Below are 26,247 nucleotides of genomic sequence, written 5' to 3'. Positions count from 1 at the left end.
CCACGCACTCCCTAAATAGCTCAGGGCATTTCAAAGGCAGGGTGCAAGGAACCAGAGAGAGGAAAAAATAGCTGGCCTCCTCGCTCACCTGCCTGGGGGTCACGCAGCCTCCTTCAGCTTTAGGCGTGTGGGCAGCTGTGATTTAAGTGACCAACCACAACCTAGAGTTGTGGGATGGAGGGAGTGGGTGCAGACCCGCACATCTTAAGTAGATTAGAGATTGAATTGCATTTAAATGGAGAAAAATCCCCCTAACACGTCACGGCCAGCTGTCCTAGCAAGGTGTGAGACTGAACAGCAAGCAGGGAGCATGCTTTACACCAGCTGCAGGCTGGCTGCTCAGCCCCTGCCTCACCCTGCCAGCAGGTATTCACATCCTTCCAGAGGAAAGAACTAAATCCATGCAACTTTTGGTTAGCCAGGCACGCAGGCACACTGTGACCCAGCACATCCACAGGCTAGACCCAGGTGAGGGTCGCCCTAACCCAAAAGCACCCAGCAAGCATACCATGATCCACGTGGGAGCAGAAGACCGAACATCTTTCTGCTTGCAGCTCAGTGCCACAAGCCCGGAGCAGCTGGGGAAGGGGAGCAAAGTGCTCCCATCTGCCCGACCAGCAGCACTCCCAGCAAAGCACAACAGGCATGCGGTGCAGCTGGGAGCTCCCAGCATCTTTTCCTGCCAACACTCCCCCTCCAGACACGAGGCAGCCTGTCCCTGCTCTGCAAGCATCCTCACACATCCCTGCGGGGGCCACGAGCACCGCGGTGCATGGCAAGGGCAAGCAGATGGTGGAAAGCCACATTTGCAGCAGGAGCTGAGCAGGAAGCGTACAAATCAGGCTACAAATGCAATAAGGGTCAGGCTGCTCCAACTGGCAAGCCCTTTGACATGCATAAGCAGAGTCACTGCCTCCCAGGGACCCACACATTGCCTTCAATTCACAGCTGATGTGGCAGGAATGACAGTCAGCACCAGGATGGCTTGCACGAAGCTCAGAGGACGACAGGTCCCCCTGGTGCAAGTGTCACATTAACACACAAGGAAAGTAATTAACACACCACCAAAGGATTAAGAGTGGATGATCAATCTAGTGAGTGCAGCCTCCCTGCAGCTCCAGAACTCTTCACAATGCAGAAGTCACCCCAATCCTGCTCCCTCCTGACCAGAAGGGCACTGCCACTGGCACACCAGAACAGGTACTGCCAGCTTGCAGCTTCTCTTTCTTGAGATTAAAATGATATACAGTAATTTATGAGTTTTGTTTTTTTCAGGTTATTTGACATTTTGTTCTCCCAGTATTTGAGCTTTCAGCTGCTGCATTGCCAGAGCGTAACTGAGCAAAGTTCAGGAAGAGCCAGGCAAGATCTCCACACAATGCACCACCTCAGTGCACCACTCCAGCATGATCACACAGGCAGCTTGCACCCAGGATGCAGCCACAGCCTCCCTGCAGAAGCAAGCTGATCTTTCAGCCCTCATGTCAGCACTGGAGATGCAGGACTTGGTATCTGCATCACAACAGATGTGCTGGAGATGTGTGACAGGGCACGGCCGGGCAGGGAAGTGCTGCAGCATGAGGCTGGGGTGCACAGCATCATGCAAGACTCCTCGAAGCACTAAGCCAAAGGATGCCTGGCAGCTGTAGGGATGGAGCATGAGCACAAGGTCTTGCACTGGTGGGGCAGGAGGCTGAAGCCTTACACTCAGCCCCTCACAGCCCCCAAGCCCCCTCCAGCAGAAGCCAGATAAAGTCCCCAGGAGCAAACCCCTAGGCAAACCACCAGCTTTTCACAAGCACTGCAGCAGAGCCACAGGACCCCAGCTAGAGGATGCTGTGGGTGATCAAAGCTTGATTTCTTGAACCTACACGTTTCAAAAATTTATAGAAAAAAAAAGTCTCTCCATCCCCAGCTGAAGAATTGAGCCAGCAGCTGCCAAAGGCTGGAGCTGCCCCAGAGCCTGCTCACCCTGCCCTTACCCCTTCCCCTGCATACCCACTGCTGCCCACTGTCAGGGACGGGATGCCAGGAGACTTGGCTGCCCTGGATCAGGCCGTTCTCAAGGAATAAACCAGCCTGAAGCATGCAGCAGGGAGGCACTGGGGTAGATATTTTGATTCGCAGCTCCAAGGGCTTTTGACAGGAGCAGAGAAAGGACATTTTAAGCATTCCTTTCAGCCTGCACGCATGCCAGCCTGCGAGACCCCTCCTGGGGCAAGGCACAAGAACAATCCCGCTTTCAGATCAAGGGCTCTTTTGTCACCCTGCTGTGAGCCGCTTGACCTTCAGAGTCGGAAGCGAGCTGGTATCACGAGCGGTCTGATGGGCCCAGGCTGGGAGCAAGCCCAGGCACTCGAGAAGGACCGAGCCCGGCTGCCAGTCCCAGCATCCCAGCTGGGAGATCAGACCTCAGCCGGAGAGCTCGGCTCTAAAAATGCTTGTTTCAGCTCAGCACATTTCCCCCAGCAGCCAGACACAGAAGGGTCACCCAGGGCAGCGTTTCCATTTGCAAGAATATCCTTGCCAAGATGTAACAGACCTGGGCTATGCTACACCAGGGTATCCAGAGAGGGTTTAAGCCTTTGAAATTGAAGCTAGCTTTCATTTCGGCAACAGCATCATCACATTTTTTCAAAATGCATCAATTTCCCCCACACAGACTGCTCTGAGGACTGAGCCTACAATCACCTCCCCCTCCATTCTCAGCTCCCCCTCCAATTGCCCCACCTTGAAAATTTGGAGCTCTCTTCCCTATGCTTAATCACTGAGGTATTAATTACCAGACACTGCACTTCTGAATGACACATCAAGGAGGCAGCTGGCCCATACACAGGGAGAGCACAAGCAGAGCTTCTGCCTAAAAAACTCACCCGATTCCCTTGTGTGCGCCCTTCTGAGCACTGCTCCCTTGTGACAACACAAGCTGAGCCTCCCCCCGCCAGAGATGTCAGCTAATTAGAGTTAACCCCACTTGTTATTGCCATAACAAGTCACCTTAGGCACAGCCACACTGCCAGAGCTCTGTCCCTGCCACTCTTGCCTCCTGCCCCAAGACCACAGCACTGGAGGAGTCACCGCTTTGCCTAACCAGCCTCCAAAATGCTCCAACCAGGCATCTCAAACCAGCCCCAACTTCAAAATCACACCTTGTAGCAGTGTGTTTGTACACCAGGGATGCAGAAACACAGCCTGAGCCCTACACCATGGTTTGCCCTCTGGTCTCGCACCCACACACTCCCCACATTTCCACACCCCGCAGCACTGCATTTTGCATGGTGCCCAAAGGATGCTGGCTGACCCCAGTCAAGCCAACATCTTCCCTCAAACCTGACCTGCAGGGTCTGAAGCCCTGATAACAGCAGTCATTGCAAGGAGGCAGGAACACGTTCAGGTATTAACCTGGCCAGAAGGAAGCCATTGCTCTGCGGACAAAGCAGCAGGCTAACCTGCACAATGCCCAGGTCAGCGTGGGCGAGCTGAGCGCTGGCGCGGACACCGGCTTCCCCAGAAATGACAAACACAACAGATGCACCGAGCTCATGTAGCAGAACCACCGTTCTCCCTCCCGCAGAGCCCTTTCAGCATGTTTGCACACACGCGCTCCAGGTCCGCATGCGCAGCCTGCCCAGGCGCTGGGGTGTTACAGTACACATTTAACTAATTCAATAACAACAAAAAAAAATTAGGGCACACAGCCTGCGATTAAGGAGAATTTCTTTCCCAACACACTGGCAACATGCCTGCAATTAGCAAGCCCTTGATTCTCTATAAATCCCCTAGAGATCAAGAGCACCTGATACCAGAACGTCCTTAGGTCTTTCATAACCCGGAAAGTCCCCCCCCCCCCCAATCTCCGTTTCAACACTGGTGAGATTTTTCACACCTTACGGCTCAGAAACACTGAAAAACCCGGGACAGCTTGCTCCCAGCTCCGCAGGTCACACCAGATCCGCCGGGGTAATTGGCAGTGCAGGTGGGCTGCGGCTGATACAAGCCAGGGCAAAATTACTCTCATTAAAAGCAGCAAAGCCAGGCTCAGCACAACACAAGGAAAATTGCTTCCCGCAAGGGCTCTGTCGAGCCAGCCAGGAGGAGGCAAGAGCTAGAGCAGCCCTCGTGTTAATAAGATCCCCCAGAAACGTAAACCCCAGTCAGAGTTGCTGCATGGAGGCAGGACAGAGCCATATGGCTTTTCCCAGCAAACAGCCCCAGCTGCCATAGGGTTAAATCAATGCATGAAGCTATTAAAGGGGGTGGAAATGTTTTAACATGGTTGAGTGAAATTCCTCACACTTAAGTCTACAAGGAACCCCATTGGGGCTTAATAGGCTAACACAACCCATCCCATTACAGGTCGTTAACACACCCAGGAGCCTTGGGAAGAGAGGCAATTAGGGCTCCCCCTTCACCTCTGCAAGTGGGACCCCAGCTTTAAGCCTCAGTGATGAGGAGGAGGGATGCAGAAATTGGCCATCCTCTCCTCTCCCCCTGCACCTTCTCCACCCAAAAGAGCAAGAGCTTGCAGCAGGTTGAGCTCTTGCCAGGCTGAAGGAGCAGAAAGTTGGTCCCCAGGGCAAGGTGCAGCGCACAAAGCTCCCATTTGCAGGATGCCCTCGCTCCTCCCTGTAGCCCCTGTCCATCACAGGACAGCAAGAACCAGGAGATACCAGCACAACCGTGGCCTCGGGCACATTTCAGTCCCAGGGAAGCAGTCAGCTGCACCCCAGAGGCTTCAGTGCGATGCTGGAATTACTGCAGCCCTCAATTTTTGCCCTATGGAGCATGGTATTTCCAGCCGAAAAATAAGGCTAAGGCTCCTCAGGAACTTAAGAATAGGTATATACACTAGTTATTTTCCACTGACAAAAGCACAGCAACAAAAGCTCGGGTAGGAGGAGGGTCAGGGAAGCAGGACAGACTCATCCCATCACCCCTTGAACTACCAGGTCGGAGCACCTTGCCCTGCTCTCCTCCAAGCATCCCCGAGGAGGCAGCTGTGGCTGTTAGCGTGGTGTGGTCAGAGCCCAGCAATTGCAGGCCTGGAGCTGAAAATAAGGAAAGAAATGGCTCACAGAAGTGGCTGCTGGCTTCTTCCCTTCCTGCTGGCGGATCGATACAGCCAACAACTCCAGGGAGGGGCTGAAATGCCAAACTGCCGAATAAATCCTGCCAATACAAAAACAAGTCAGACCCAGAGCATTGATGCCTTGCTCGGCTGGGAGCAGAGACCAAGATACAAAGGGCTCTGGGTGGCTGCAGGAAGAACGGCTGGGGAGGGGATGGGCAGACAGACCACCCCTGTGGGAGGACACCTGATGCAGTCCCAAAAGAGCAAAATAAAATAAAATAAAATAATCCTTCATGGAGAGCACAGACAGCTCTGGAGGACGTGATTCAGCGTATTAGGACTTCACTGTGATGAAGCTGCTTTTTAACTACTCCCATAAAAGCATCCAAGGCTCCCATAGAAATTTAAGGAATAAGCCCCAAGGGTCTTTCCCCATGAAATACCTCTTCCTTTATGCATCCAGTCCTCATCAGTCTTAATATCTCTTTACACATACGGTCCATCAGGGCTCTCATGGATGAGGTTTTACCTCCTTGTCTGTCCCCAGCTGAGCGGGGCAGGAATCTACAGGACAAGGACACACTAAATGCAACTCTGGACTTGCACCAGCCTAGCCAGGACTCACTCCAGCCCTTTTTCCTCTGCTCTGTGGTGGGGCACCTGCCAAAGGCTCAACTCACAGCCCTTTGGGGGCCAGATGCAGGCTCTCAAACCATGGTGGTATCACTGACGCCTGTCTCTCCCATCCAGCCCCGCACAGGCTGCATTCTCAGTTCTCTCCAAGCACCTCCACAGCCACTAAACCCCCAACTGACCATCACCTGCTCATCACAGCACCCCCCTTGCCCCAAATTGGGCTGACACCCACTGGAACATCACCCCTCTGGCTGGCTGCAGCCTAGGGGCTCACAGCAGCACAGCCCCTCCTCTGGGCTCCCACTTTCCCACATGCCCATCACTGCACCCACCTTTCCTTGAGCAAACATGCCCTAATCCTGCCTGCCTCCAGCTGCAAATACTCCTCTGCATCCTCCTCCAAGCCCCCTTCCAGGCTCCCCTTTCCCTCCCAAAGGAAAACACTGTGCACTGCCTATAGCAAGGTGCCCATGTGAACTGTATGTTTATAGGCAAGCTGCTTCATGCTTTGCCCCTGTCATGCTGAGCAGCCCCAGGAACACCTACAGACACACAGCCCCCACCACCAGGTTTGCTCTGATGCCTCAGGAGCGAGCAGGCAGCTCCTGCACTGAAGCCACTTGCAGCCACCCCCAAGCATCAGGGCTGTAGCCAAAAGCTACCCATGCTTGTGCAAGGCAGACAGTGAGCAGCACAGCCCAGCAGGGTCAGGCCATGCCCCAAAACCAGAACACACTTCAAATCACTGGCTGTCCCCACATCAGGCAGAAGCAAGCTCCACAATAAAAAAAAAAAAAAATCAAATTGACTTCCTTGCTGTCCCCCTTACACAGGGAGAATACTAGGTGGAAGGGACCTCAGCCTCATTTTGGGTCCATGCCCCTAAAGAGGGGATCCCAACCCATCCACCCCCGACCAGGCAGGCATGAAGCAGCACAGGGAAGCGCTCAGCCCCTGCCAGAAGGTCAGAGAGGAGCAAGCACATAGCCAGGCAAGAGCCACATGCTGTGATGTTCCCTGCCTCACATCAGCACAGATGTTTTGCAGTGATAAAGACCAAGGCCAGGGTATGGGAGGGACCCTCCTGGAGAATTGGGGCACTGCCCTAACCCTATTTTGCCCTGCTTGCATGAGACGTGCTGCCAAGCAGACAGCAGCACACCCAGGTGTGCCCACCCTGCCGCATAGCCTAAAAAAGTAAAGACCATTTCCTCGCTCGCTCCACAACACATTTGTTTTGTGCTGCAGACACTGGCAGGTCTTATTTGTAAGATCATGAAATGGTCTGAAGCCTTACAAGAAGACGTCAATTAGATGCTCCAAGCCCTGCCATCAGCAGAAGGTCAAGCACACGGCGCGCCGTCTCGCCGGAGCTCAGCCCCGCGCCCCCCGCTTCCACCAGGCTGCTCCGAGGGGGGCTCTCTGCTTTCACAGTGCACCAGGAACTGGTGTGCAGCTGGGAGGGGGGGGGGGGGGGAATAAAAGACTTTTTTCCCTTTAAACAGGCAGGCTAGATGTGTAACAGCTTCCCAACTTCAAGCCGTTTTGATCCAGCCAGCCCCCTCTCTGTTAAGTTCTGGCAAGAGACAGGCACAAAGCACCAATTAAACAAAGACGAGTTATGCTTTTTCTGTCAGGCAAAAAGAAAGGGGGGGGGTAAAGCAAAGGGGGAAAAAAAAAAAAAAAAAGAATCCAGCCCTGAAGTCATTTTGCTTTCAAAACAAGCTGTCAAGGCAGCTCCTCTCCTCCCGTGGAGGAAGAGCAAGGAGCACCCACACACGCTGTGTGGCATCAGTTATCTGGCTGCACCACCAGGCACTTGGCACGTCAGGCCCAGCCGTGCCCCCGGTTTTCCCCAGGGCATCCATCAAAACCTTTGACAGGGCATGAGAGCAACAGATTCCTGGTGAAGATGGGCTGAGCACAGCCCCACCAGCTCCCTGACAGTCCCCGCTTATGGCCATTAGGCTGGAGGGAGAAAATACAAAACCCAGGAGCAGCACGTTTTCAGAGTACTAACTCATCTGGACACCTGAGGAACTCTCTTTTTCCAAGGCAAATATGCTCACAGGTGGCACAGCAAGCAAAGCCTGCCTTTTGTGGCATCCAGGTGACCCGTTTTGAAGCCTGCCTACACGGTCAGCAGCAACCCCGCCTCACAGCTGAGCTCAGGACAGCAAGCAGAGAGGTTCTCCCATGCACACCACATCACTGCTTTCTTCACCCAGCCCAGGGAAATCAGTGCTGCTGGGTGAAACCAAGCTACCTGCCGTCACGACGCACTGCTGAGGTGCCACAGAACCCATTCCAGGAGCACAGACACAGCAACCTCTTCATCACCTCAGCAATGAGCATCTCCCGAGCACCAGCAAGCTGTGCCCGAGTCTCACCCAGCAAGCACCAGTCCTGCAGAAGGCTGCATTACAGAGGTCCCTCCAGGCTTTATTTTTTTGCATGTCATTGAGGAAAATAAATAGCAAGTGTAACCACTTCGGGCTGGAAAAGGGCACGGATTTCAGCAGTGCACACAGACTGAGCCCAGCTTTAATATTGCATTTGCTACCACGGCTGAACCCCCTCTGCAGAGCCCGTTGGTACTGGATCAGAGGTGCACAGGCTCAGCATCGCTTCCAGTTCTCCCTCAGTGAGCAGCATCCAGCTACAGCTGCAAGGTCACCCCCAGGAGCAAACGTACAATCTCCTTCCAACTGGGCAGCACTCGTGCTGGGCTGACCTCTCCCAAGGAGGGGTTTGCTCTGCCACATTAGCAGGGAGCACCCCACAATTAGGAGAGAAGAGGACCCCTGCCCTGCTCTGGCTGCTGGGGCTGGCAGCACGCGCTCCTGCTCGCTACAAGTGCCCTGCTCATTAGCATGGGGTCACTCAGCTGCAGCAGGGCACAGGCTCCGCTCGGTTGTTGCAACACCACTCACGTCCACTGCCATGGAAGTGCTGAATTTCCTCTAAGAGCTCTGAAGCTTTCGGTTTGAATTTAAGGGAGAGAAAAAAAAAATCCCACATAAAGAAGAGCAGGATCTTTGTAAACATATCAGAGGAAGAAAAGAAAGTGAATCTTTGAGCCTCTTGACCTTGGCAATGTCCTTATAATTACAAGCCTATTTATTTTCAGTTAAACCCCAACTATTGAACAGACAGTGTCAAGTTGTTTTTTCTGAGCAGGTGATTACCCTGCCTGACTAATCTAATGAAAATTATCAGGAGGCTACTGACCTCTCACTACGCACACTAAATAATGCACAAAGCTTCAGGATCAGACAGGCAAATCATAGCCCTGCCTTATCTTATCACTTTCTATACAGCTCCAGGCTTGTTCTGCTCATGTTTGGCTGTGTTAGCCAAATGCTATCTCAGTGGAAACAACAGCGAAGCCAGCCCCGAGAATTGCACAGCAAAAAGTTACCTCCGTAAGATTTATTTTTATGGGAGACAAGAGCTGCAGCAGCAGATATATTTGGTCTTTTAGTTGCTGTCTGGCTCCTGGGCATGTTGGAAAAGGTGGTGGTCCCCTGGCATAGGGCTTTGGGAAGAAGCAGCATTGTCCTGGGACTTGGATGAAGGGTACAAGGCAAGGAGTAAAGAAAGCAGCACGCAGAGAAAGGAATATTTTAGGACAGGATATTTTGCAGACGGGAAAACCCACCCCTCCACCGTATCCTCTCAAAAAAAATATATTTCTAATCACTCCTGCAGGCAGGACTAGCCAGCCAGGTGCCACAACAGGGGAGCAAGACCACAGCAGGAGGGTGCCACTGGGGATGCTGCATACCCAGCCCCAGGTATGCTCCAAGAAATGGGGATCAGCAGCAGCTCTGCCCCACTCACTGCAACTCCCCTCTCCTTCAGGGAAAGGAGCAGCTAGAGCAGCAGCTGAAAGGGACAGGAACTACAGCTAGCAATTACAGAGACGAGACTTAAAAAGGGAGCCACAGAGAGGTTATCACACGCTCCCTGTGCAGCCTCAGCTTGAGCAGCATTCACAGCTAGAGAAATAGATTGCACAGGGGAGACTTCAGGCCTTAAACAAGTTTCCACCTGGGAAGCTACAGAGAACTGTGGAAAAAGCCCTGCTACAAAGGACAATTTAAGTTTAGCTTTTAAGCACCTCCCCAAGCATGAAACCCACACTACCAGAGAAGACACCCCTCCTGCCCAGACCCACCCTCACACACTCATTGCCTCGAGGTCCTTCAGACCCTCCAGGACTGAAGCCCATTGCTCACCGCCATCCAGAAGCTTCCGTACACAACTTTTGCAAACCCCCACCAGCCCCAGGAGTCCCTCCCAGCAGCCTGCCCTCTCCCAGCAGCACCTCCCCTTCCTCCAAAGCTCTCCCCATGCCCCAAGCACCTGATTTATCCTCCCACCCTGGCTATCGTGGGACTTGAGTCGCTTTGCTCCACTTGGGGAGGTGCTAAGCAAGACACAGGTGAGCAGGGTTCCTCACCTCTCAAATGGCCAGTTCCTCTCCTTTTGCAGGCTTTCTGAAGGAGAGGGGTGTGAGCAACCTCCTCCAAACTCAGCAGGAGCAACAAGCACCAAGGTGGGTTCAGGCACAACAGAAGAGGGAACAAGAGAAATTATAGAAAGATGGGCAGGAAATAGCTCAAGATTCAGCTTTGGGAAAATACCAGCTAACACATGCAAGGAAAATGATCCATGGCAGAAATATTCAAAGGGAAGCAGAAATCTGGGAAAAATTAATGTCCACAGCAGCAATTGAGGGGGGACAGCGAGCAGGCACGGCTCTGGAGCAGAGGCTCCCACCTCTGCAGGAGGGAGGAGGTGCTGGTGTCACTCTGGTGTGCCCATGCCCTTTTCCCAAGGTGTCTTCAAAGCCTGGCTGTGCTGTCTGGGCAGGGGATGGCTAAAAGGGTTAACTGGCCAGCACTCAGCAAAAGGAGGGTCCTTTGTTTTTCTTCTCCCCCCCCCCCACTCTGGGTTGTAGCAAGCTGTCTGTTGCTGTGGCATCCAAGCCCCTTCTGGAAGAAGTTAGAAGGATAATTAAATTCCTCCATCTCCTAGCCTGGGTGACAGGAGCAACCTCGGGCGTACTGCTCGTTGAAGCCAGCGCTGTAATTGCTTGTGTCACAGCCTTGCTCCAGCCACGTGTGTTGGTTCTGCCCTTGAAAAAGCCCAGGCACCGCTCCGTTTGTGCCTCCATGGAGCAGCCGCAGGGCACCTTCCTTCCCTGGGCATGGCAGCGAGCGCTGGGGCTGCGAGAGGGATGTGGGCTGGGTGAAAGCAGCACTGCTGCACTGAGTGATGTACCTCTGAACTGCCAGCCTTCCTGTTACATGCTGCCCTGGTGGGGCAGGGGGACCTGAGGAGGTGCTGTGCAGAGCCTGGAGGGTGTGAAATGGGAGGAAGGGGTGGATGTAAAACCGTAGGGCATAAATGGCAGGGCTGGCACTGTGTGGAATCTCCTGCTCCAGTGCCTGCAGCAGCTCCCAGCTCTTTGCACCAGTTGCTCCAGTGCTGGGGCAGTGTTTATCCCCTCCTGCTGCTGGTGCCCAGCCAGCTCCCCCTCTGCTCGCACGGTGGCAGGGGGTTGTGACACCCGGGAGGCACTGCAGTACACAGGCACTTGCAAACTTGTGTTCTGCGGAGGTTTCTCCTCTCCCAGGCCTGGCTTCCAGCTGGAGACACGTGTCTGTGCTTGTCCACAGCAGAGGCATCCTCCTGGGCTGCTCCCTGCCAGCAGAGCGTGGCAGAGCATCAGTGACAGCCGCCAGGGACAACGGCACAACTCACCGTGCACAGACAAGTGCTCGCCTTCCTTGCTGGAAGCTGGCAGACAAGCTGTTGTTAGTGTCCCTTGGCCTGGTTGAGCTGGAACCCAGCTCGTTGGATGTATGCTCACCAACAAAACCTGGGTCAGATGCCCCCTCCAGCCCCAGGAGGAGAAAGGGATTGCACTGAGCCCTTACCCTTGCACACCTCACCCCAGCACCTCTTCTCCAGTGCAATCCCTGGCTCTGCTGCTTCTCAGCACCCACTGCCAGCTGATCCCAGTGTGGCCCAAGCAACAGGGGGAAAAGGAAGCTGAAATCTGTTTCTCTTCATGCATCCAGCAGCAGAGCTGTTGCTCCGGCCCCCACGCCTTTCTGCCAGTGACAGCGGAGGCAGGAGGAGCCCAGCTGCTCTCCCCCAAGGCAGGGATGGAGCAGGGGGAGCTGCTGCAGGGCCAGCACTTAAGAAAAAAGCATCTTCAGGCTGACAACTCAGCAAATCTGATCTGGAACTGGCAAGAGAAAATGAATGTAAAGCCTTCAAATGTCATTTGAGGGGTTTGACTGCCAGAAGAGCTAGAGACAGACAGATAAGCGCACAGCGCTGAACAGAGGGACGGATGCTCTGCTTTTGTCTAGGCAAGGAGAATTTACTAATGTGTCCCGCAGCTGGCATGAGCTGTCAGCAACTCAAGAAATCTGGTTTTCTGCCACCAGCTCTGCTCTGGGACCTCCAGGAAATCCCAAAGCCATTCCAGGTTGCAGTTTCCTCTCTTTGCAGGCACTGATAGTTCCCCGCATCCCCAAGGCTGTGGCGAGGCTCAAGGCTGACCGTGGTAATGTGCCATGGCAAGCAGCCCCCAGGAGCCCCCCAGAACTACGTGCAGGTGTGGGTTTCATTGTGCAATAAGCCAAGACCCAGCCACTGGCCAGCCCATCCTGACTTCTTGTTGTGAGAGGCAAACTCAAAACCATCCTTCCTTTGCCATTGATGCCTCCTGACATGGGCAGGTGGCATTGTCTTCTGTCGTTGCCAGCTGCAGATAAAGATGTGCCAAAATTAGGAAGCACAAATCCTGTATGCTCTTGATGTCAGGGACCCACCTTGGGTGCTGAAGTTACCCTCCATCCCTATTTCTTGGAGGAGGAGGCTAGATGGACCTGAAGTCGCTGGTCCAGAGCAAAAAGGGATGAGGGGCCTGGGATGTGCCACAACATTTGGGTTCACAGAGCCCAGCCTGCACGTTCTGTAGGCAAAATATCTGCAGACAACAGAGGGAGCCCCCCAAAAATGCGCTGGGAGTGTGTCATGGCCAAAACTGTCGTCCAGCCCACATGCTCCCTGCTGCATCGCCTTCAGCGTTAGCCAGTGCTCCGTGCCTGCCACAGTCCCTGCTTTCATGAATGAGATTAAAAACTAGATGCACCAACATACCCAATGGGCCTGTCAAACTAATAACATTAGGAGGACTGGAGATACTGCAGCAGCAAGGGCCAGCCCTTGCTCCAGAGCCCTCGCAGAAATCACGCACGCAGGAGACAGAAAAGCCTCCGCCGTTCCCGGAACCAGGTCAATAAAAGCACAGACAACTCCATCCAGAGACGGAGACTTTTTATGAATCACAAGAAAGAGCAGCTTCAGCTCCCTCGGCTGCAGACAGGTGGGCAGGCACGGCAGGGCGAGCGGGGGAACGTGTCTGTGCAACACGTGTGTGGATGTGCAGCGAGAGGAAACAGTGCAGCAGAGCTGGGACAAACAGCGACCCCTCGTCCACCCCAACCCGGGTTCCCATATCAAACACCCTCCAGCACGCCAGCAAAATGTGCTTCTTTCAGGTGGTTCCAGAACAAACCCAGCCCCTCCCCAAATTAATAGGTATTCGTGGGTGCACCTTTGCTGTAGCGCTATTGTTTCCAGAGCTCCTGGCTACGTGAGAAGCCCGGAGGACTGGACAGAGCTTTTTTGATCAAATCTCAGAGCAACAGCGGCGTTTTGTTCTCTTTTCTTTTCCTTTTCTTTTTTTTTTTTTTTAATGCATTTATTTTTCAATCCGCCAGTTGAGAAGCCGAGGAAGCGATGCCCAAAGGAAAGTAAATCACACATCGGAGAAGCCTGGGACAAGCTGCCTGCCCTTTGCACCCCAGAGCCACGGTCTAACTGCAGGAGAGGATGTGTCCTCATTATCACCAGCCTTATTTTTAGTTCCTGGACAAAATGATCATGGAGTGAAGCCTGGCTGCTGTATTCCAGGCAGACACACTTGATTTCAGGAGCTGATGATCACGCCAGCCCCAAGGACCATAGCAGGGTCCTGCACGTTCCTGCGTCCAGCCTCCACGTTATTCTCACCCATGCTCCGGAGACTGGGAAAGCCACCAGAGACCACGAGATGTAGGACAAATACCAGGCTGCAACTTTGTGAACAAAATGCATTCACTGGCTTAACACCCACATAATTAAAAGCAGGCGCATCCCTTGGTAATTACCAGCACGGGGATGTGCCTGGCTCTGTGTTTGCTTTAGGGGGCCGCTGGTGCTACCTACAAAAGCAAAGCTGGTTGCCAGTCCCTCTGCAGAGCGAGGCTGCTCACAGTGCTGGGAAAACAAGGAGCTGAGCCTGCCTTGCCCCCAGGGTCCCCTTCTGCCCCCATCCGAGCAGGAGCACCAGTAGCTCCACCTGGCTCCTGCCGGCTCTGAGCACCGCGGCTGGAAATGGGCGACTCGTGCTGCTGGGGAGCGAACTGATGCAGCAAAGATGAAGTGACTCGAGGAATAAAAAGCAGGGAGCAGGAGCAGTCCTAGAGCTGCTCTGTCCCTTCTCTGAGAGGGGTGCCCAGCCCCTGGATAAGCCAGGTCTCAGTTGGTCCCGTGTCCCCTCCATCCCCCCGCCAGCTGTTGTGAATGCAACTAGCCCTCCTTCCCCATCCCATCTACTGCAGACCTCTCCAGCCTTCCTCGTCTGCCCTCCCCAAGCAGGGAGCAGCACAAACTCACCCTCTGAGGGAGAGGGAGGGGAGATTTCCCCCATCATGGTGCTGGGATTAATCTTTCTGTCTGCTGCAGCTTCCTTTCGCTCGGTGTCTCTACAGACATCGTTTGAAGCCAGCAAGTGCCCCAGAGGGCAATGCAAGTCACCTGAAGGGAAACAGCTTCCTCTGGTGCTGACATTTGGGCTGCCCCCGGGAGAGGGGGCATCGATGACATCTTTAGGGTGTCACGGCTAATTAGAGCCCTGACTATACCCTCTAATTAGGTAACACCTTCAGACAAACCACCCTCTCCCCTACAAACCACATCACCGCCTTCGGATACCATCCCTAATCGACTTAAAAGCGCTCCGTCCCAGCCCTCCTTCCACTTCACAGGGCAGCCCAAAAATCAATAAAGCCCCGAGCTGGCTGCAGGAGGCCAAGCACAGCCGGGGATGCAGCACCAGCAAGGATGCACACCCGCCTCTGGCTGGGGCAGAAGGCAAGCAGCAGTACATCGTCCTCTGCCCTCCCATCTCCAGTCCTCCCAGAACTACTGGAAGCACCCAGCACAGCCTGCTTCGGGAGAACGGGTATATTTGGGATGTGTCGGTGTCCTCCTTAAAATGCTGCCTGGGGGCTTGGGAAAGAAGCTGTGCTCAGGCTCCCCGTGTCTGGCAGCCAGAAGGCATTTGAGAACTGACCACTTAGAAATTACTGCGCCAGGCTGTTATCAAGCTTCAGCATTTCAGTCCAGAAGCTTGACTTCTGTTTTCATTAAGTGATGAATAAACTGAAAGTGTCTGGATGTTTTCAGTTTCCCACCAGTGCAAAATTTTTAGCAGATAACCAAAAAAAAAAAAAAAAAAAAAAAAGAAAACAACCCCAAGCCAAAAAAAAAAAAAAAAAAAAAAACACAAGCCAAAACAAAACAAAATAGAAAAACAACCTGCAAACACGCTGAGCAGAAACTATCAAAATTCATAGAAGATAAATATTGAATCCTTCCAAGCCTGCTATGAGAACAATGTCTCTTTATTTGCTTTTTCACGAGGTTTGTTATAACAAGAGAGATACTACAGCATGCAGTGCTTCAATATACACACACGCATTCACAGCTGGAATAATAGACTTTAAGGACAAAAGGCAATATTACAGTTGGATTTATGCAGAAATGCATAAGCACGCCTTCATCAACACGTTCTTTGCACCCTTCCCAGCTACACACGTGGACACAGATATTTCGTATGTCCACACACGCACACACCACGTTCCGGATCGATCCAAACCACTCATTAAATCAGCCTCTCTAAAGTTTCTGCTGCTTTGGGAAAACATGACCCCGAGGAGACATCACACGTGAACTTAACATCCAGCAGAAAATGAAACCATAACACGCTTCGTCTTGAAAGCGAACCCCCCCCCCGCCCCAGCCTAACTCAATCCCCGCTCTGGACAAAGCCTCTAGAGAGGAATTAAAACCATGCTAGGTGTTTCCTGGATTTCCCAAATTCCCTGGAGACTCTCTGGCTGCGTCCACCTCCTTCTCGCTTCGGAGATGTTTCCGGCTGAGCGCTCCCGTCCCCGCTCCTGCTGCGGAGAAATGCCGCGGGTCCTGCGGGGCTGCAGCCGGAGAGCTGTGTCCTGCCCACGCCGTGGTGACACGATGGGGACCGAGGACCAGTGGCCCGGGTCAGCCCCTGGCCCCCGCTGGGGTTTAATTCCTGCCAAACGTGCAGGGGAATTGTGCAAGGGGGTTGAATGGGTCAAGAGCAGCTTTTGCATCTCCCCATTCCCAACAAAGGGATTCCAGCAGATCTCGTGCCCCCTAGTGTCATCCTGGCGAAGGGACCGGCACCGGACCGGGACCAGGACCAGACCAGGACCACCCGCTGCCACCCCTCCGTGCTCTGCCCCAGACTGCACCAGGGACTTTGCTCATGTTATGGCCAGCGGTGGCCAAACTCTGGTGTCCTGCTGGTCCCCAGACCACAGCTACGCATCGTTTCCTCCAGGCATCCTGCCCTGGGGAAGGGCAGCGCAGCCACGCTCGCTGGCCCTGCCGAGTCCCCCAGGGCTGTGACATCCCCGCAGGTGTCCCTGTGCCCGGCACAGTGCCACCTCCCTGACAGTCCCGCAGAACCCCAGCAAAACCTTCCCCACCAGCAGATAGCCCGAGCGGTGTCCCTGGAGAGGGGCCAAGAGGAGGAGGCAGAGAGCATCTGCAGTGGCCACTGTCCAGAACACTACTCCTCCTAAAAATAGATGGTCCCTGGAAGGGCACGGCCCTCCCAGCTAACGGGGACAGGCAGAGTTAGGAGCTCAAGGTTTGGGATGATGAAACTTCAAAATGCACAACAGACTTCTGCATCAAGTCCCGTTCTCGTGCCTGCGCCAGGCCAGCACCTGTGGCACTGAGCTCTGTGTGTTAGCACGAGAAGCGATGCACAAAACCAGCCAAGGGCCAGCAGCCCTGTATGCCAGCTCCTGGGGAAATCCCAAATTTTTTGTGATGCTGATGGGTGTGAGTGGGACTGAAGCACCCAGCTGATCCCATACATGCAGCACCTAAATGAGAGGTGTGCGCTGGACGGGAGTGCAGGGAGTGTGCATCGAGAATACACACTGGCCTCAGTTTCCCCATTTGTCCTGCAGCCCCCATGCAGCTCTCCTTCCCTCATTTTGCTCCTCTTACCTTGCTGAACCATCAGGTTTTGTGGGGAGAGGCACAGTGGTCTCCTGACCCCCTCCCAAACAGCATTTGGAGCACCAGCCTCTTCCAGCATGTGCTAGCAGCACACAAACCAAGCTCGGCAACCCACCACCAAAATTTGGAGGAATTCTCCCCAGGGCACTGACCTGGGTATGCTGCTTCCTTCTGCAACACCGAGCAGGGACTATAGCTTAGAATAATGGGGAAGTAACTCAGTTCAATGCTGACAAAGCATCACAAGCCCCAGCGGGGTGGGAGGGGAGGAGGTGTCCTTCCCTCGCGCTGCCATGCCTGGTATACATCATGTTTAGGGCCAGGCATACGTCACCGACACAAAATGGACAAATTGGAGGGATTTCAGAAAAACGAGCGACAAAAATGATCAGGAGGCAGAAAGGATTGATTTACTAGGGGAGATTAAAAGAGCTGCGATCGGTCTAGCTGGGCTGAGCAAGTACTGACAGAGTGAGTTGGATGCTAATCTGCAAATGGGATGAAAACGATAGGAATAATTTAGCGTCTTCATTAGGAATGGGATGAAATCAAGGGGAACTCAGGGCTGAGTATGTTGGTGAGGCATAACAATAAATGAATAAAAATAAAAAGCAACAACCCCAAACAAAACTCCTTTCCTAGTTGCCCATGGTTTAGTTTCTAACAAAACACACAACGTCTGCAAAACTCCCTCTGCCAAGGGCAGCATCCCTGGGAGCAACCCTGCCTCTCAGCCCAAGGTGTGCGCACACACACGCGTGCACACTCACACACACGGACACACAGAGCCCTTTCCCACCCCGATTTGCACCCAGGAGAGCAGCAGGGCCCCGTGAGGACGGCAGCATGGTGCTTGCTGAGGGAAGAGCCATGCCGAGGGTGCCGTTGCTCACCCAGCTCTGCGCGGGGCGAGGTGCTGAGGCGGCTCCTGCAGACTCGCGGCCGTGAGCCTGGCGGCGAGCGCTCCGATATTTACGCACCAACAGCACATTACTCAGCAACTCCCGCCTGTCAGGCGTAATGGCAGCGGCAGCAATAACACATGACAGAGCCCAGTCAAGCTCCCCGGCCGCGCGCCCAGCCCCGGCAGGAGCAGGATGCGTCCCTCCAGCTCCACAGGGGATTACCTGAGGGTGGCCAGGAGTGCCGGCTTGCACCCACAGAGCTCCCACCGCCACTTTTGGAGAGACATCTCCGAAAGCTGAGGTCGACCGCAGTTATTTGCACTGCTATGTGTATCACAAGCTCTGTGGCTCTGTGGGGACCAGGGGCTGCTTCCTCCTCTGGTTCAGGAGGTGCTGGGCACCTTCCACAGGAGGGCTCAGCACCTCGGCAGGAGCGGCTCTGCTCAGGGCAAATCAGACCAAAGGCAAGGCACGATCGTCAGCTCATAGCTTGGCCTGCTCTGACAATAGGCTCGGATGAAGTTATCCGAAAGGGCTGTTGCAAAGAAGTCTGGCAGGCACGGGGCTCTCATTTCCAAAGCACAGCCCATCTCTGGACAGTCTGCCCTCCCCGGCAAGCCGTGGTCCCAGCACCTATTCCCAGTGAGATGTCTAGCCAGGCACGAGCATCTTTGCACATCCCCAGCCATCAAAGCAAAGCTCAACTACTCACGGCAGGGCAGGGAGCAAGAACAGCTGCCAGAGCTAAATTTGCAAAATCCTAGCAGAAGTCAGTGAGGTCTGGACCAAAAGGCAACCTGAGGAAAGGACCTCTGGGCTTATCCCACTAATAAAAACACAAAGAGACCCGAAAAAGCAACCGAAGTGCTCATCAGGCAATTCCCCTTCTGCAACCTGTGCTACAGACACGTGTATATGAGCATGGGGTGGGGAAGAAAGGGGAAGACTGTTTATCGGCTTTCTAAGAGGGAGAGGGAGAAATGCCAATCTTTATACCAAAAAGAAAAAAGAAAAAAAAAAAAAAAAAACTTTAGTGGATTAAGAAACAATGGCTGGAGGAACATGGGGAAGCCGAAACACGCAAAGCAGGTCCTGTCCCCGGTGAGGGCAGCGTGGAGTAGCTCACGCACCAGTTAGAGTCCCGATCTGGATTTAGGATTGCAGAGGGGAAGTCACCAAGATGTGGAGATGTCAGGGAGTTTGTGCAGCACAGGGAACGGTGTGTGTTATGCAATTCTGGAAAGCAGCCCTCGTCGCGCTTGGGGTGAGCTGCCGAGCCCGGGGAGAGCAGATCCAGAGGCACGCCAGATGATATTCTTATAAAATCAACACCACCCCCCCAACCCCAAATAAATAAAACACCAAAAAAAAAAAATAATAATAAAAATAAAAGAACAAAATGTAAAAATCAGCGCTGCCACGGCAGAGGAGAGGGCAGGTTGAGCTTTTGGAGAAAGGAGGCAAAACTCTTGCTCTCCCGCCCGGGAAATCCACAGGCTGCAGCTGACAAAGAGCCCCCCCGCAACCTCGGCTCCGGCACGGCTAATGCAATGCAGCAGGCGGCCGGGCTCATCCCCTCCCTGCCTGCAACCTGGTGCGGAGGCAGCGGCGGCAGCGCCGCGCTCCCGGCCGGGGGGACGCGGGGCCGGGGGGACGCGGTGGCGCTGGGGGGGGTGGTGGCGAGGACACGGGGACACACGGACACGGGGACACCCCACGGACACCCGGAGCGGGAAGTGAACTTGCCCTAAATTCTTTCCCCGTGGGTTTCGCCCCCCCCCCCCCCCCGCCTTGCCCCGCTGGCGGCGGCGGGGTCCACGGCGGGGCGCGGACACGCGTGGGAAGGTGCGTGGAGGGTTGGGGTGGGGGGTGAAGAGGAGGCGTGGAGAGGGGAAGGCAGCGATCCCGGCCGCCCCCATCGGCAGCAGAAAAGCAGCAGCGTTTCGGCGCAGGGCGGCTGGCACCGCGGACCCCCCGACCCAGCCTCTCCCTCCCCATCTCCCACCACCCACCTCCCCCCAACCCCAACCCCACCCCACACCCACCCCCATACACAACCCCCGGGCGCCCCCGTACTCACGGCTCCCTCCTCGCCGCCGCTCCCGGCTCTACCCCATGCAACCACCGGCTGCTTCTGCACCGGCTCGGGGGCTATAAGCTCTTTTAAACTCCACCACATAACCCATGTGACCGCAGAAGCCACTGGTAAGGAGCGCCGGGGAGCCAGCGATGAGCTCAGCCCGCACCCCCCGGCACAGCGCCGCGGCCGCGCTCCCGGCCCCGCCGCGCACGCCCGCCCCACGCCCGCACCCCCCCACCCACCCTTTGATTTATTTATTTCCCCCCCCTCCCCGTTTCTCTCCCCCCCATACCCACGCGTGAGCCTCTCCACGAGAGCCTTTGCGTGCGCCCCCGAGGGCCCCGCAGCCCCCTTTCCGCCCCCACGCCACGCCACGCACACGCGTGGGTGCTGCCCCGCGGATGCTGAGCAAGGGGAGAGGGGGGCACTGCATGCCCCCCCCTTGCACACGCACTCTGGTGGATGCACCGTGCATGCTTGCACACGCACCCCACACGCAGGAGCACCCCACGCACCCTCCGTGTGCACCCCACGTGCACCTCTCTGAGGCACAGACCCCACGCACCCACTCGCACACTGCCCACTGGTGGGTGGCATGGCACACTGTGGCCACACACGCCCCCTTGCACGCCCTCTCCGAGCACCGAAGTGCCACCAAAATGAAAAACCTGGGCGCACACACACACAGATGGCACCCACGGGTCCCTGCTCCCACACCCTCCTGCACACCCATTGCAAACCGCCCCCCGGCTGCGGGTTCACCCAGCTCCCCAGTGCACAGCTGTCCCACAGGCTGCAGGGCGAGGAGGACAGAGGTGCCATGCACCAGGCTGCTCCAGCAGCCGTGGCACTGTGTGATTTGGGAGTGCCAGGATTAATTGCACGGGGGGGGGAGGACGGGAGCCAGGCGTGAGGTTTGGGTGTGCAAGAGGCTGGGACAGGCAGGCCTGGCCGGGCAGGTGCAGGCGTGTGCTGCTGGGGCACGCCAGCAACACGTGGGAGAAGGCAGAGCTGGCAGGCAGAGGGCTCCGCAGCGAGCTGAGTTATGGAAAATGACTCTTTCCAAGGAATTGCTAAAATTAAAGCAGCGGTGAGGCCAAAGGAGCAGGAGCCAAAGGGGAGGGTGAGCAAGGACAGCCCCGGGGCAAGGAAGGGCAGCGGGCAGGAGGCGAGAAGCAGGCATCTTTGCAGGGCTCCCACGTTCCCTCACACCTGCCACCTCTGTGGGCAACTGCCAGCACCTGGGGGGGCTTGAGGCAGGCTGGTTGGCACCAAGGTGGCACCAGCTGCAGGTCCCATGGGACAGGGAATTGGGGGGAGCAGCCCTTCCCAGCCACATCCCCAGCTCGGCTGCTGCTGTGTGCATAGATGCCTTGGTTTCCCCACTCCTGCGAGAGACAGATGCCCATGCAGATGCAGCTCGCTCGCTGCCAGGGGCTCCGTGCCCACTGGGCATCGAGTGGAGATATTTCAGGAGCCCTGGGGAGTCCTACGGCAGCTGCAGCAGGGCTGGGGTGCTGCTGGCTGGACATCAGCCCTCGGGTCGGCAGCGAGGGCTGCTCCAGCTTCCAGATATCCAAACACTGCAGGCACAAATCCCCGTGACTCAGGAAGCAACGCACGCGAGAGAACTCCGCAGAGGGCTTGGGAGAAATACTCCCCTTGGCGTGTTCCCACCCTCCCTGGCATCCCAGGACTTCTCCTCAGCTGCACAAAACAACAGGAGCAACAAGAACAACAAAACTTTCTTCCTGGTCTTCCTGCTAAAGAAAAAAAAACATAAAAGGAAAAGCTAATCTTTGGGCAAACCTAGAAAAGTCGCTCTGTTTTATTCCAACTAGGTGTAAGCTGATGGAGTAAAGGATGCCACCCCTTCCTGCAGTCCTGGCCTCACCCAGGCACCGTGACACAGGCAGAGGAAGGGGGCTGGGTGGAAGCCAGGTTTCATCCAGTTTTTCATTGATGCTACTAAAAGCCACTATTAATTGGATGGAAATAATGATGTTTTGTCTCAGACAAAGGTCCGCATTAAATTATCCATTTATTTTTAGTGTTTTTATCCATGGAGAATAATCAACATGTAGGGGCTCTGGGGGGATTTGTGGTAGATAATGCCAGGTCCGGCATGTATGAAAGGCAGGAGGAAAAGCCGATAGATGAGTGGGACTATTCAACAGGTTGCAGCAGAGCTAGAGAAAGACGCTCCTGTGCAGAGGCTGTGGACCAAGTCACAAAATGGAAGAAGGGAAAAAAAAATCTCAGCCTTTTCCTCATCTCTTAAACCCCACTGTCAGCCGGGCTCAGGGCTGAAAAGAGGGAGGAAAGGCTCTGGGGGCAGCAGCATCTCTTGGATGCTGCTGGGAAATGTCTCAGGAGAAGAGGTGGCTTCATGGGGACAGGGATGGAAAGCTGCTGCAGCACCAGCAGGTCCAGGAGGAGAGCTGGGCCCAGGGAAATGATTCAGCCTTAGCTTATGAGACAGCATCAGGCCATCACCACAGGCTGCTTCTCCCATCCATCTCCCACTGGGAGCTGCTTGGAGAAAGCAGGGGCTCATCACAAGCCTGTACACTGACGTTTAGCCAGGAGACAGTCACCAAAAACACCACCGTGCCCCATTTCAGGCCCCTCGCCTGCCTCCAGCACTGCGGTACCCTGTGCAGGAGAGCGGCTGCTTCCCGGCTGCACAGTGAGGGTAGGATGGAGCCGAGTTCTGGTCGGATCCTGAACTTTCTGGGCCAGGCCTGGCCAGGTGTAAAGCAGTGCAGATCCCTCAGATACTTGGGACCAGAGTTCAGGGGATGGCACTCACCTGGTTGTACCCCAAAGCTGAGCGTATGTAAGGGGAAAACCCGGGCCGGTGCCTTTCCAAAACATTTATTTGATAATTCGTGGCAAACATCTGACTAAATTACTCACAGATTATTCAACCTTTGAGAGAGCTGATTGAGTGATTACTGGTGAATCATTTGTTCAAAGGAAAATGCCCAGATTCCTACTGTGAGCTACTGGCAGGCAACACAGGCGAGTTTCAGCACTCCAAAATCCCTGCTCCACCGAGTTCACATCGGCCCCTGGGTACACGCTCCTTGCTCACAGCTTCCCAGAAACATCCCCCGGGCTGAGCCCTCACCGTCACCAGGACCAAGGTGAATGGGGACGTGGGGAACCATTCCTTGAATTCCTGCTGGACTCAAGGCGAACAACAACACAGCAGGCTGAGCTGGGAGCCTTGTCTCTCGTCTGTGCACAAAAGAGATTCTCCAGAGGGGGAAAACTCTGCAACAATGGGGTGAGGAAACGTACAGGGTAGGCAAAGAAAGCAGCTAACCTGGCATGCCGCTGGCCAAAAAAAAAAAAAAAAAAAAAAAAAAAAAAAAAAAAAAAAGTAAAAATGATCTTGCAAGGAAGCAGGAAAATACAGGAGCTACAGAACCTGCGAGCTCTTTACCAGCCCGATTTAATCATCTTCCCAGCAAATGCTCCCCATGAGGAACGGGAGGGGAAAGCAGATCATGAAAAGATTGCAGGCAAAGGAATTCTGCCGGTACTCCTGGACTGATTAAAATTCCTCAGGACTCATGGCAGGAGAGATTATTTTATGTAAAGCTTCACCTTGCCTTTATTACATTTGCCAAACTTCTTCCTGTGGAGACAGAAGGGAACAGAGGGAGGTGCGTGCGAAAGACAAAGCCGGAGATAATAAGTGCAGGGCTTGGTGGTAGCTTGCCAGCCTGCACCTCATGTGCCTGGGCAGGCTGACTGATACTGGTGAGCATCTGGATGCATGCAGGCAGCAAGGTGAGACCCAGGAGTGGCCATGGGGGGGGGGTGTCCCAAAGCTGGGCAGGGTGTGCCACGGCCACACGGGTGTGCAAAAGTTTGCACAGGAGAAAATCCTGTTCTTGGTGCACCATGCTCATGGGCATCCAGTGTCCTGAATATGAATTTGGGATGCCTTGGGTGTCGTGCTGCTGGAAGAACAAGACCCCACCGTTCAGCTTAAATACGTGGGAGATGTTTCCGAGTGCACTGAGGATGCCGCGCTCAGTGCACACTGTTACCAGGCTGCTCCTGCAAAACGGTGATTGGCACACGGCGAGACCCCTCGCTGCTACTGCCGGGTAAGATTTCGATGACAAAGTGCCTCCTGACACCTGTTATAAATAACGCCCGTCCCAGCACCCTCGGCACATGGCCCACTGCTGCCAGCTCCTCGCTCGGGAGAGGCTCAGCGTGGGATGAAAGCCATATTTAACATACATTTTCACATATGTCCTTCTGAGCAAGGAGCAACAGGATAGGGATCTGGAAAAGGTTTCCCCCCACCCTTTTTTTTCCCCTCCATGCCCAAAGTGCAACCCCATGCTGTCTCAGGCAAGGACCAAAAAGTTACAGCCAACATTTTTGGCATTTCTGTTTCACGAATACCCTGAATCACAGGACAGCTGTTGTAATGTTCCTGGAACTGGGGAATCAGCACCATAATCCTGTGCATTATGGTTTTATTTTGTTATTTTTTTTTTCTCCCACCTGGATCTCAGCACATCCTAGGGTAGATGCTGTCCTGCTGCTGGGGACAGGGGCCGTGGAGGTGTCCAGAGGGATGTGGCTGACACAAAGCAAACACATCCAGTGTGCATCTTCAGGAAGGGACCCCCTCCAACAGGATCACACACAAACCAGCGATGTCTCCTGTCTTTTCCACATGGCCCAGGTACCCTCATTGCTGTGCAAAAAACACTGATGCCCTAACATTTGTAGCCCTTGCAAGGTTTGGGTACCTCTGCCACAAACCCTACCAGCCACCTCCCGTGAGAGCTGGCCCCAAGCCCTGCACCACACCGGCACAGCTGGCTCAGACGCTCCATCTCCCTGCAGATTAACACCTCGAGACAGGCCAGCATCTGCCACAGCGTGGCTCCTTCCTCCGCTAACACGAGTCCTTCCAGCACGAGTCGTCGTGCTCACACAGAAAGCAGAAGCCGGGGATTAGAGCAGCTTGAGGTTTTTAGCATGAAAAGGTCAGGTTAAAAGGAAAAGAGTGAAAGAGCAGCTTTTTGAAGGTCTTTCAGTGAGGAATTCTTGCAATCCCCTGCCCCTATCATTTTCAAAAGATTTTTCTTTTTTTTGGGGGGGGGGGAATATTCATTTTATTTCTCTCTCTTTTTTTTTTTTTTTCCTTTCTATTTTTTCCTTTAGCTGAAGAGCACAATTCCCTCAGAAAACCACATTTGGGGAAAATATAATACTGCTGTTAAAAAAAAAAATAATTCTGCGCAATATCAGGAAAAATCAAAGGTGACTCAGTTTCAGTCAGAAACACCTGGGAAACATCAGTGCCTTGGGGGGAGAGCAGGCAGAGAGAGGAGGGGGAGCTCCCCATCTCCCCAGCAGCCCCCACAAGGTCCCATTCGCTGCATTTGGAGAGGAGAGCCATGGTGTGAAAACTGCCACCCCAAATATGAAGCCTGGAAAGATGCCACCACCACCTCCTTCCCTGCATCCCTGGTCTCTCAGTAAGTATTTATCTTTCAGTGGTGCATTTCTCATAGTGATTTTTTTGGTTTCTTCTCCGTAGGGTTTACCCTCAGGGCTCAGAAGCTCACCCAAATGTGTGAGACCGCCTTGGGCTAAGCCCCATCCTAACCCCATATCTCCTTGGTGCCCCTGTATGAGGCATATTTATGCCATGAGGATGGCTGACTCCCTCCCGTTATTCTTAATGAAGGCAGTATGGGCACAGCAAGACACCATATAGCACCCACAAAGGAGAAATATATTGTCCTCTTTATAATCCTGCACCACCTTCCTCTTCCTCCATCTCCTCTCCTTCCATTACCCCTCCCTTCCTTTGGCCTCACCACTGCCAGCGCCAAAATTGGACAGATGTTTGCTTTTCTCTCCCACAACCTGGCAAAAATCACACAAAATTAAGCACATCTCTTTGCTTGACCCATGTTGAAATGTTTCAGTTACCACACTTAAACATTCCTTTTTTTTCCACTACAGATTTTTTTTTTTTTTTTTTTTTTTTTTTTGGCTCCTGCTTGGAACCAAGAAATTGATCATTTCTTTGAAAAAAAAAAAAAAAAAAAAAAAGCCAGAATAGGGCATTATGGTCAATT

The 26,247-nt window shown here is 54.1% G+C and overlaps 1 protein-coding gene across 2 annotated transcripts in view; it reads right to left on the bottom strand.

Moving 5' to 3' along the window:
* The window catches only part of CNTFR (ciliary neurotrophic factor receptor), a gene marked incomplete at its 3' end in the record, with an annotated part of 175,304 nt that extends 155,134 nt beyond the window's left edge, over positions 1-20,170 (bottom strand). For both annotated transcript variants that reach the window (XM_082784089.1, XM_082784081.1), the window contains exon 1: positions 20,120-20,170. The remainder of the gene's footprint in view (positions 1-20,119) is intronic.
* Positions 20,171-26,247: the final 6,077 nt, after the last annotated feature.

The sequence above is a fragment of the Aythya marila genome (assembly GCF_965140915.1).
Source record: "Aythya marila genome assembly, chromosome: Z".
Lineage (NCBI taxonomy): Eukaryota > Metazoa > Chordata > Aves > Anseriformes > Anatidae > Aythya > Aythya marila.
Note: the sequence above shows the minus strand (reverse complement) of the source record. Positions and strands in the feature narration are given on the sequence as shown.